Source organism: Sminthopsis crassicaudata, chromosome 3, assembly GCF_048593235.1.
Source record: "Sminthopsis crassicaudata isolate SCR6 chromosome 3, ASM4859323v1, whole genome shotgun sequence".
Classification (NCBI taxonomy): Eukaryota; Metazoa; Chordata; class Mammalia; order Dasyuromorphia; family Dasyuridae; genus Sminthopsis; species Sminthopsis crassicaudata.
Window position 1 is genome coordinate 362798217 of NC_133619.1, and position 13210 is coordinate 362811426.

Below are 13210 nucleotides of genomic sequence, written 5' to 3' on the forward strand. Positions count from 1 at the left end.
CTAAATGATCTCTGAGGTTCATTCTAGCTCTCAGGTATTGGCATTTTGTAAGGGTATGTCCAGCTAAGACTATTTCCAGCTAAAGACACTAGTTGTCTCAGTTATATTTCCCACAGGCCTTTGAGACAAGCAGCTTCTACCATTCTAAAGGTAAGCTCCTCAAGGACAGGAACAGAACAGGAATTATGCCCTCAAGGAACTTATTGCCTAATAAAGGTGATGGCACCTTTATTACTTAATTTATCACTTTATTTACTTATTTATTTATTTAACATTATTTACTTAAGGACAAATTTCTTTATTAAAGGCGGAGCTCAAGGATTTATCTTCATCCCCAATTTTCCTTCTATCCTTAATGTGCTTTCTGAATTTTTGATTCTACCAACCCTCTCCAGCAACATTGACCTTACAATGGCCACCTAACATGTTTTTCTACCACTGCCCACTTTCTCGTATTTATCCTTCATATCATGTTAGTAGATTCTTATTTATGTCAGTCTTCTGCTCCAAAAATCTTCCACCACGTGGCATTTCATCCCAAGTAAAATTTCACTTCTAGACACATCCTTAACTTTTCCCATTCCTTGCCTTTGCCCCAGCTACAAGACTAAAATCTTCATGAAGACCAAATCATTTTTTATAAAGTGTTATCTAAAATATATATGTCGGGGCAGCTAGGTGGCACAGTGGATAGAACACCAACCCTGAATCCAAATCTGGTCTCAGACACTTAACACTTTCTAGCTGTGCAACCCTGGGCAAGTCATTTAATCCCAGTCTCAGGAAAAATAAAATAAAATAAAATAAAATGTCTATATCTCTCCATATCTAGCATAGTGCTCTACATACAGTAGGTGCTTAATGTGTGCTTGCTGGGTAAAATGAATAAACAAATTAACATTTCCAGAACTAGTATTTGCTCACATGAACATTGCTTCCACAGAACTACAGCAGCCCACCAGGCCCTGGGCCTGTTGTTCCGGCTAGTATAACTAAGGCAAGACTGGGGATTCAGATGTCCCTGGAAAGGTGATTAGTGCTCAAGGATGATCCAAATCTAGGAATTAAGAAAAGACTCCTGATTGGAAGCACATCCATCTGAGCAGGCAACTAAGAGCTCAAGTACTTAGGATTGTTGGGGATCCCAGGCTTATGGTGTTTGAGGCAAGGCTCAAGTCTAGTGAAATAATTCACTCTTACTTCTGAGGCAAAGAAATAGGAGATTTTTTTTCTTAAAAATCACAAAGAAATCGAGGCTCTTAGCAGACAGGAGCTCCCAAGAAGGGATTAGGAGTTTTTCCAGGTGGTTCAACCAGAGTACTTAGCTTTATGATTAGAATTCAGGCCTTGGGGGCTATGGAAATAAAAGGGAAGTTTGGGTTTGAATCGGCTTCAGTTCAACTCTATACAAAGTTTGATGAGTGGTACTTAACATGTATAGAAAGTTTAATTAGTGGTAGTTAACATTACCTCAGCTCTAGAGAAAGTTTGATTAGTGTCAGCTGAACTCTATAGAAAGTTTAATTAGTGGGGGATGTTTCTAGAGGGAGAAGGAATCTGGGTGGAGCAGGAAGACAAAGTGCAAGGCCATTGACTTCTAGGAACTAGGAGTCTCTAGTGTCAGTATTAGGTTTTTTTCTTTGCCTCTGTCAGCCAGTGGTCCTGTTTTTAGTAGTTTTACTGGGGTCCAGATCTTTACAAAAAAATAACAACTACAAAGTGTAACATTTGAACCTAAGGAATGTGACCCCCAAGTATGCTTTTACAGGACATCATGCTTTTTACACTGCCATTGAATTCTCTATCATACTGCTGTCCATCCCCCAAAAGATGCCCAGATGATAGAAGAGTGAGTTATAATCCTTTAGAGAGTCATCACATCACTCATCATCACATGCCTTACCCTATTCAGCAGCCACTGGTTTGCAGCTTGAATAGCTTTAGAAATTAATACACTAGCAATCATCCCCATCATAACCTTTCCAAACATCCATGTACTAATGAAGCTGGTGGCTACATGAGGATGGAGAGTTGCTACCATTCATTAGTGGTGGACAGCTTTCCTGGGTGAGGACTCCTGACCGGATCTGTAGTGGCTGAGCAGCAGGTGCCTGCGGTAAGATTGGCACAGCATTCTCTATCCTCACAGGGAATCCAAAATGCTTTGCAGGTGACTGGAGTTCAGTATGAAAAGCAGGTGGACACACGATGAAAGGCTGCTGGAATGGATCAGTCTGAGTGCAAATAGGAGTAGTTCCAGGATGCAAGGAGACATTCTGCTGGGCAACTCCTGCAACAGGTGCTGCCCATGATGGACACAGGGCAGACTGGTAGTTTAGCAGGGGGACATCTGTATTAGCTAGAGAGAATGTAGCTGATCCTGGCCACCATTGATCAATTGGATCTGAGTTAGACCTTCTCTTTGTTGAAGATATCCACTTCCATCAGAATACATCCTCATACAGTATTGTTGTTGAAGTGTATAATGATCTCCTGGTTCTGCTCATTTCACTCAGCATCAGCTCATGTAAGTCTCTCCAAGCCTCTCTCTGTTCATCCTGCTGATCATTTCTTACAGAACAATAATATTCCATAACCTTCATATACCATAATTTACCCAACCATTCTCCAATTGATGGGCATCCATTCATTCTCCATTATCTAGCCACTACCAAAAAAGGCTGCCACAAACATTTTGGCACATACAGGTCCCTTTCCCTTCTTTCATATTTCTTTGGGATATAAGCCCAGTAGTAGCACTGCTGGATCCAAGGGTATGCATGCACAGTTTGATAACTTTTGGGGCATAATTCCACATTGCTCTCCAGAATGGTTGGCTTCCACCCATAAAGTCAGATAGTTCACTACAACCAACAGGTATTTGAGACGCCCCACTGATGGCAGCTCGGTAAAGTCCATCTGTACACTTTTGCAAGGCCTGATATCAGGAGGCCTTCCTCCTTTTTGGACTTGTCATTGGGCTGCCCTATTCAGCCTGACAAACAGGACACCCGCTGACCAGTTACCTGCTATTGGGTACTCCAACTTAGTCAACACTAAGTCACCCAGTTCTTGGACACCCCAGTGACTGCCTTGAGGTAAATATTGGAGTTCACGTCTCATATCTGCTGTGGTCAGTACTTCTCTGCCATCAGGGAGGAACCAGTGCCCTTCTTTATCCTCCTCAGCACCAAGGCTTTGGATTTCCTGCTTCTCTCCTGGGGTAAAGGAAGTTGGAAGCCTTTGAAGCAGAAATGCCAGAATTAACACCATCATCTTCTGCATACTTACTGATTCTTCTTCTCCAGCCCGGTTCACCTCCTCATCCACAAAGCAGTCTCGAATCTCTTTGGTGCCCCTGCACATGAATCACTGCAACGTCCTGAGGTAACATAAGATTAGTCCAAATTTCAGTGACCAATGCCCTGTGTGCCAATTCCTTATCTTTTCTGTTTCCAATCTTTCCCTCAAGTAATTTACAGGATCTAATTTCTTTTTCCCTTCACTTATACAATGACTTAAATATTTTACCTCACATTTCACAAATTGCAATTTGTCTTAAGGAATTCTCAGTCCCTGTGCTCCTAAATAATTTAACAAACTGATAGTGACTTGGACAGGGTCACTCTTTTTCCTCCCTGCCACAAGATCTCCATATTGTAAGACTTTTAACCTAAGAAATTTATCCCAGAATGTTTACACAATTCTTATATACCCAAGTAGATGTTCCCTAAATTGAATATTATATCAATCATTTTGCTTTAAAAAATAAAATACCCAATACACAGAAAAATCCCAAACTACATATTGCCCATAACTAAAACAATTTCAAAAGGACAAAGGCAAAAACTATTCTCTTTGGACTCCCTCTAAATAATTGTCATCAATACAGTTAATTAAAATTTCCTATTTTCACATAAAAGAATCTGAAAAGTTCTTAAAAACATCAATTAAACTTTTTTGTTAAATAACCCTTTCAAACTACCTATCACATTTCTGATCATACTCTTTAAAACATGAAAACCCTTATGTATCTAAAGAAACAAATGTTCAATCAATTAAGGTCTTGTAAGAGAAGCCTGACCCTTTTAATCCATTTGCTTTCTTCAGCCAAAAACGACTTCAGCTTCCTACTGCTGCTCTCCCCTGCAAAAACACATCCCGCCTCACAGCCATCTCTCTGTGACGACCCTTTCCAACCAGTTTCTTCTTTTTCCCACTGATTTCTTCTTGAAATCATTTGCTCCCACTAATCAATCTTCTTAAATCTCCTCCATTCTCCTGTCCCAACTCTCTGCTTTCCTCCTAAGGCTTACTTGCTCAAAACTTCTCCAACATACTTTAAACACTTCCAAACCCAATAACGCTTCTGACTAGATGCTCCATTTAAACTATTAATTACTTTTGTAAATCAATATCTCTTGTCCCTTTTAAAAAATCACCTTTTTTTTAAACTTTAAGATTCATAATACAATAAATAGATAATACCTCTATAAAACCCACATGTCCTATAAACATAACCCATAATGTTAACAAATTGTCCAATGTTTCAGAAGCAAACCAACTAGTTTTTTTTGTTTTGTTTTGTTTTGTTTTTTTTAGTTTTTTTTTTCTTCGTTCTGCCTGAGGGTTTCAAGGCCACTAGCAGAAACTTCTTTTTCACAGGTGGCATTAAGCAGATAAGGTTTTATTGCCATGATTCCTCTCTAGCAGACTTTGAAAACCTGCTTTTCAGGGAAAACTTCCCCACCAGTATAAAATAGTCAAATTTTTTTGTTCTTTTACTTACAAATTGGTACAACAGGTTAAAAAGTTTAATATCACAAAAATATTATATCAATTTATATAGTTGCAAGATGAAAATAACCAATTGCCAAAGTATTTAGCCATTGTTCTTAAAGCTCTTAATCAAATGCTGCAGACAATTACCCAACTTAGCCTTCTTAAACTTTCTGATCTCTAATTCCATGAAAGCAAACCTGCTTATAAGGTTTTTTTTTTAAGTAAGATTCACACTATCCTGAGTTTTGATAACAGGGCTGCTTGCTTATAGAAGTGATAACCACTGATCATCTATTTTCTCAAAACTTTCCAAATTTTATTTCTTCCCTTCTCTCCCTCCTCCTGCAAAAGCCAGAGGCAGAGAGAGAGAAAGAGAAAAAAAGATTTTTCAAACTTCTTCTTTTTTTTTTTTTCTACCTGAGCCACTCGGAAATAATTACTACTCTGAATGAATTCCAATTTCCACAACTTAGCATGATATTTTCCTAAGACTGTAACACAGAGGCTGAATTCTTATCTCTTATGAGGTTGCTAACTTTTAACACAGAACAAAAAATGCAAAGCAGACAAACATACACACACAGACAGACACAGAGCTCTATTTTTCTTAAAGAGAGGCATTTATACAGTGGATCCTGTTCATGACGCCAATTTATGTTATGTGATTTTAGGGAAAAGTTCGGATTCGCTCCTATAAATGACACTCTCAAACAAAATCAAAAATAAGAGTAAGATTTAATTATACAATACAGGGAATAGGTTGATTACGATAACAACGAATACATCAAATAAGACATAAAAGAAAAAGAATAATGACAATTATGATTAAAATATCAGAAAAGGATAAAGAAAACATCACCTCTCTGTGGGAGCACCAAATGGAAAGTGGCTGGGGAATCCAATTCTGCAGCCTTCAAACCTGGTTGGGAAAAGTTTGTCCCAGGTAGATCTTCATCTCTGTGAGGGAAGCTCCTAATAGAGAATGCTGTCTGATTAGAGAAGGGATCCCGCTACTCTGAAGATCCTTGGAGAATATCTTCAACCCTGCCCCAAATCTTTTTTAAATTTAATTTAACTTTTAACTGTTTGAGGGGGGGAAATGAGGTGGGTTAAGACTCCTTGCTAATTCCCAGCCACCATGAATGTCAATGGGAGATATCCAGTCTTTCCCAGCCCCCACTGGATCTGAGCTAACATAGGCTATCATAGCCACCACTCTAATGATTGGCTCAGGTTTCCCACCCCCCACCCCCAGCACCAACAGTTCCTTATCTAAAAACCCATTCAATTCTATTCAAATTCTAACCCTGGCCAAAACCAGTCAGGAGCCCTCCACCTACTGGCTCTTTTCAAGATTACCAAAAGCCCCTCATTATAGAAAGAGGGAAACTGGAATCCACTCTTTTCAGGAGCCCCAAACATTGCACACTCCATCTATGACAAGGGTTCCTGTCTGCCCGGAGCCAGCCCTGGCGTCTTTCTCCCTATAACCTTAATTCCACGCCCCAAAAAACCCTCTTTTATTAATCTAGGTATTCTGGTCTGTAAATTCTTTTCCAGAGGACTCTTCCAATGGCACTAGACCTCATTTATCTCTGTATCCTAGCACCGAATCCAAAGGGGTTGCAGGGGAGCTCTATTTGCCTCCGTACCCCCAAACTGCCAGTAGACCCCAATCCTCATTTCATCTAGGTGCCCCTTACCTAACTCTCATCAGTTTGATCAGGAGATTCTGCTCTCTCCAGCAACCTGAATAAAGCTCCATGCAGACAACTCTAGTTGGTTTTCTCCTTCACAGATGGGATCTAAAATAGGGAATAAAGGAGAAAAGCCTCAATCCCAAATTCAAATTTGGTTATAAATATAATAGTAAAATAGTTTCTTTCACGAGAAAGGAAATAAAGGGCCAAAATATTAAGGATTTTAGAGCTCAGACAGAATTTGATATTTGGTCCTGAAGATAATAAGGACTCATGAGAATTGAGTGAATAGGGTATTGACGTGGTCATTCTTGTGTTTTAGGAAGATCATTTTGATAGCTGAGTGGGGGATGTACTGAGGTGAGGTGAAACTTCAGCCAGAGGCCATTGTAATAGTCTAAGCAAAGAGATGATGGACTCATGCATCAAGATGGTATCAGTCCTGAAGCATAGTAGAGGACTTCCTTGGAAATGTTGCCAAAGTCGAAATGGATAGGAACTTAGCAATAGATTGGATATGTTTAGGGACAAATTTAAAGAGTGAAGAGTTGGAGCTACCACTGATGGAATAGTATTACTCTTCTTAGTAATAGGGAAATTTGAATCAGACAAAGTTTGGGAACAAAAAATATGAAGTTTAGTTTTGGTCATGATCTTCTTTTAGCTCTTATTTTAAATATATGCACAGTTTTCAACATTCTCCCTTGCAAAACTTTGTATTCCAAGTTTTTTCCCTTCGCTTCCCTCAACCTTTTAGACAGCAAGCAATCTCATATATATACATATTACACATGTGCAATTGTTCCATACCTATTTCCATATTAGGTCAGGATCACTTTTATCACAATAGGCAGTTGGGTCTCCTACTTGTCATCATGAGACTACTAGGAATGAACCCGAAGGGATTTTCTGAATTGTATTGCTTGAGAAGATACCTTGAAGATTCCCAAAGAAACATGGGAAAGTTTAAGAAAGAAAGCATGAGGAGCTTAGAAAGAGGTCCCCCAAAGTGAATCACATTGGAAGAGACCACACCCCCCCCAAAGAAAACATTCCTTATTTACACTGGGGGATGTTACTGGGCACTAGGCTAGAAACAAGTTCAAAAATTGTGTTTGGGTTTGAATTATGATAAGTCTCAAGCATCTGACTCTCTAAAGGATTATAACTCACTCTTCCATCAGCTGAGAAGCTTTTGGGGGATGGACAGCAATATGAGAGAGAATTCAATGGCTATGTATAAATCATGATGTCATGTAAAAGCACACTTGTGGGTCACATTCCTTACAAGGTTACACTTGGTATTTGTTAATTTTTTTTGAAAAGGTGTGGACCCCAGCAAGACTACTAAAAACAGGACTGCTGGCTGACAGAGGCAAAGAAAAAACCGAATACTAAGTACTTGAGCTCTTCCTTGCCTGCTCAGATAGATGGACGTGCTTCCAATCAGGAGCCTTTTCTTAATCGCCAGATTTGGATCATCCTTGAGCACTGATCACTTTTCCAGGCCCATGAGGCCCCAGTCTTGCCTTAGCTCTACTAGCCTGAACAAGTGGCCCAGGGCCTGGTGGGCTGCTGTAGTTCTGTGGAAGCAATGTTCATGTGAGCCAATACTAGATCTGGAAACGTTAATTTCTTTATTCGTTTTACCCAGCAAGCACACATTAAGCATCTAATGTATGTAGAGCACTATGCTAGATATGGAGAGATATAGACATTTTAGATAACACTTTGTAAAAAATGATTTGGTCTTCATGAAGTGTACAGTCTTGTAGCTGGGGCAAAGGCAAGGAATGGGAAAAGTTAAGGATGTGTCTAGAAGTGAAATTTTACTTGGGATGAAATGCCACGTGGTGGAAGATTTTTGGAGCAGAAGACTGACATAAATAAGAATCTACTAACATGATATGAAGGATAAATTCGAGAAAGTGGGCAGTGGTAGAAAAACATGTTAGGTGGCCATTGTAATGTCAATGTAGCTGGAGAGGGTTGGGAGAATCAAATATTCAGAAAGTACATTAAGGATAGAAGGAAAATTGGGGATGAAGATAAATCCTTCAGCTCCGCCTTTAATAAAGAAATTTGTCCTTAAGTAAATAAAGTAATAATAAAGTCAAATAAATAATTAAGTAAATTAAGTGATAAATTAAGTAATAAAGGTGCCATCACCTTTATTAGGCAATAAGTTCCTTGAGGGCATAATTCCTGTTCTGTTCCTGTCCTTGAGGAGCTTACCTTTAGAATGGTAGAAGCTGCTTGTCTCAAAGGCCTGTGGGAAATATAACTGAGACAAAGAGTGTCTTTAGCTGGAAATAGTCTTAGCTGGACATACCCTTACAAAATGCCAATACCTGAGAGCTAGAATGAACCCCCGAGATCATTTAGTCCAGGAGTTCTTAACCTGGGGTGCCTAAATTTGTTTTCAAAAGACATTTGGATTATTATCATTCAAGACAGTTGATCTCCTTTGTAAGCCTATTTCTTTGCTTTTATGCTTTTGAAAACATGAGTGAAAGACCGGGTTCATAGACTTCCCCAGATTTTTCACAGAAGCGTATGCCATCAAAAGGGTGAGAATCCTTGTGAGAATCTAGTCCAACTCTTTTGTTTCATAGGAGAGGAAAAAGAAAAGTCCCTCGGATAAGGTCATACCCTTAATAAGTGTCAGAGAAAGGACTTGGGTCCATTAAGGGGAATAAGCAGAGGACCTTATACCTTGTAGGTATTCAGTAAAAGCCAAATTGAATTGAATATAAACTGAGGTGGCATTTGCAAATGGGATAGGAGCACAGAACCACAAGGCCTAGATGAATTAAAGAGAACCAAAAATGAAAGGCAAGCAAATAACAAAAGAAAGCCCACAAATGAATGTTCTAGCTTTGCCTCATAGAGTGTTAGGATTGTTACTAGGTGGGATGATGACAGTCTGATCTTGCACAGGGACCGGGGGACTATAGGAAGAGTTGGTACAGAGTGAGCTGCTCCCCATCAGTGAGGAGACTTGAGTAGGTGAGACATCTAATGTAGAGACAGTCTGGGCCTGAGCTGGGGCCGGCTGCTTGTTCTTGGAGGAGAGGGCACTTGACTGCTGCTGCCTGACAACATGAGCTGCTCCAACGTTGAGGGGCTGAGCCGTGGCCAGAGTCACGTGGTTTGTCAGCAGAGAGGGCTGCTGCATAAGGCTACTGTACTGGCTGCCACCTGAGTGCCCATTCCTCCAGTCTCCCAGCTGCTGGCCAATCCCCATGGCCTGGGGAATGACCTCAGTAGGCTGAACACAATTGTGTAGAGCCACCCCAGGGAACTGCTGCCCTGTTGAAGGTAAGAGGATCTGCTGGGTTCCTCCAGGCCAGACCTGCAGGACAGTGGCAGTGTGTCCAACCAGCGCCGGCCGGCTAGGTGCACAGCTCAGAGTAAAGGGCACCACCTGCTGTGGTGTGATGATGGCTGCTTGAGGATGGAGAGTTGCTGCCATGAGTGGTGGACAGCTTCCCTGGCTGAGGACTCCTGACTGGATCTGTAATGGCTGAGCAGCAGGCGCCTGGGGTACCATTGGCACAGCATTCTCCATCCTCCCAGGGAATCCAGAATGCTGAGCAGATGCCTGGAGTCCAGTTTGAAAAGCAGGGGGACGCACGACGAAAGTCTGCAGGAATGGATCAGTCTGAGTGCAAATGGCAGTAGTTCCAGGCTGCAAGGAGACACTCTGCTGGGCAACTCCTGCCACAGGTGCTGCCCCTGATGGATACAGGGCAGACGGGTAATTCAGCAGGGGGACATCCGAATCAGCCAGAGAGTGTGTAGCTGCTGCTGCAGTAGAACTGGACGCCAAAACACTGGCGACACCGTGCCCGGGATTGAGCTGGTTGCTGAAGGTCATGGTTAGATTTGTGCTTGTGTTGGGGGCAAAATGGGTGGTCAAAGGGTTCTTGATCTGTTTCACTGGATCATCCATGTGCCCTGTCCTTCGGCAGATCTCCATGTTCTGAAAGCATGACAAAACATGATTGCTGGGTGGGAAATCCAAAAGATGAGTCATTGTCACAAATGGGTGGTTGAGGGTTTTCCATGGAGTAGCTCTCTTATCTGCATCAATTGTCAGCATCTTCTTCAACAAATCAATGAACTCTCTTCTATCTGCTTTTTCTGCCCACATATCCGTTCCCTCTAAGTCTGTAGACATATTCACCTGGGCCATGTCATCTAAACAGTTGAATATGTACTTGCGGGTGTCTCTTGATTTGATTCCTGTTTCCCACTCATGCTCCTCTGGCGTCTTTAGTCTCCACAGTGGGTAACCCAAACGAGGATCTCTGTTGAAAAACATGCTTGTTTTTGTTCCTGCACTCAGAAGGTATTCTGCCGGGAGGCCTTGTGTTTGTGAAATGTAACAAATCTGCTCATATTCTGAAGCCCCGGCGTAGAGAGGCCAGCCCAGAAACAACTCCGCTATCACACAGCCCAAGGACCACATATCAATAGCCTCCCAAAACGGCAGTCCAAGAATGATTTCAGGAGCCCTGTAGTAGCGTGTCTGTATGTAGGAGGAGCACACAGCTTTGGATACCTGAGTGGCAGAGCCAAAGTCAATGACCTTGAGGCGGTATGGCTGCTGCACAGGATCCACCAGCATGATGTTTTCTGGCTTTAGGTCCGTGTGGATCAGGCCAAGGTTCTTGAGCTTCCTCAGAGCTGTGGCCACCTGCTGTAGGATGGGCCGGATGTACTTGAGCTGCAGTGGACGAAACTTGTTCTGCTTTAGGAAATCATACAGGTTCTGTTCCAGCATCTCAAACACCAGGCAGGTGTGATTCTGGTGCTGGAAGCACTCATAAAAACGGACAACATTGGATTCGTCAGCATCGTCCCTGTTCAGGAGGGAAAGGATGTTCACCTCAATCTGGCCCTGTCGGGCATAGGCAGGATGGTTTTTCAAGATCTTAATGGCGACAATTTCCTTGGTACTCCGCTTCCAGCACTTGGCCACCTGCCCGAATGTCCCCCGGCCCAAGAACTCTAGGACTTGGTAACTGTTGGTCATGGAGTAAAGGATTTCATGCTGGACCAGCTGGTAATCCCCTTCTCTGCTGGAACTGCTGGTCTTGGTGGTCACGGTGGTGGTCGTGGCAGCGGCACCCACCACAGTCCTGTTCTGCTGCCTGACAGGGGGATGTTCTTCTATGATCTGCCCTTTACCACTGCTGTCCACCTCCTCACTTTTTCTCTTCAATCCACATTTGTGATAGGGCTCCAGCCAAGAAACGTGGCCTCTGTGAGTGAGGGTCTGACTGCTCGGGAAGGATGAGGTGGCAGCACCCCCGGTGCTGTCAGCAGCCTTGACCACGACATGCTCCACTGTGGGAGCTGGCAGAAGGAGGCTCTGGTCATAAGAGGGGAGGTTGAACCTTGTCACCTGCTGAGAGGAGTTTTCTTGTCCTTGTGTGGCTGAGAGGTTCTTGCTGGGAGTAGGATACTTTTTGTTGCTGCTCCGTCCTGAAATGTCCCAGCCAGAAGGCTCTGTTTTCCGTTTCTTTGCACTGCAGAAGGCACTCGATGAGACTGTCTGCCTGTCCATTTGAATCGGGGACATTGTGGAAGCTTCTAGCACACCCTTGTACTGGTGCTCTCTCTCTATCTCTGTCTCTTCTCTCTTTCTCTTCTCTCTTTCTGTCATTGTAGCCAGTCTGCTAGGTGTGAAATGATATCTGAAATCTTTATCCATTTGTATTTCTCTAATCAAAAAGGATTTAAGAAGATCTTAATCTATTCTGATGTTGTGTTTCCTCCAAATTGCAAATGGTTTCCTGGGAGCAGACCTCTTGGGGAGCTTCTGGAGCTTTTAGTTTCAATTCAATGATCTGAAAATGCAGCCAGGAATTCAAGTCCAGATCTTCTCCTTGACCCAATCCAGACTGACTTCCCCACTCAATGTTGGCTCCTTATATCCTCCCAGAGAATCCATGGGCTTGTGGGAACTCCTTGAAGAACCAATGAGCAAACTCCTTGACAGGTGTCAACTCCTTGACAGGTGTCAACTCCCTGACAGGTGTCAACTCCTTGACAGGTGTCAACTCTTTACAGGTGTGAACTTTGAATTCAATGAGCTAGAGAATTGTTAAGTACCAGACAACCGATGTAGCACCTAGGAATAATCCTAACCATGGAGCTGTGGAGACACAGGTCCTTTGTAATCTAAAGAGTTATAGAAGTATGATCTAACACTCATTTAAAGATTTTCATAGGTATCTCATTATATTTCCTGTTTTACAAACCTTTATTTTTCTTTTCCATCCTGGAGCTTTTACTTCTTGGTCTTCTTTAGACAGATCCTTTTTGTTGCCCAAACTCTATCCCCAGTGGTTTTATCTAGCCCTTTCTACCCTTCCCTCAGGATTCACTGTTGGCATTCTTTTTGTTCTGATTCATTAACTAGCTAGGGAACCCACCTTTGCCATTTAGTCATGGCACAAAGTCGGGTCTCATGGCTTTAAAATGTTTTAAACCTTTCATTTTTAGTTCTCTTTAATTCATCTAGGCCTTGTGGTTCTGTGCTCCTATCCCATTTGCAAATGCCACCTCAGTTTATATTCAATTCAATTTGGCTTTTACTGAATACCTACAAAGTATAAGGTCCTCTGCTTATTCCCCTTAATGGACCCAAGTCCTTTCTCTGACACTTATTAAGGGTATGACCTTATCCGAGGGACTTTTCTTTTTCCTCTCCTATG

The 13210-nt window shown here is 42.1% G+C and overlaps 1 pseudogene; it reads right to left on the reverse strand.

Annotated features, from left to right (window-relative positions):
- Positions 1-9366: 9366 nt before the first annotated feature.
- Positions 9367-12446, reverse strand: LOC141562137 (homeodomain-interacting protein kinase 1 pseudogene; annotated as a pseudogene).
- Between the last annotated feature and the right edge of the window lie 764 nt (positions 12447-13210).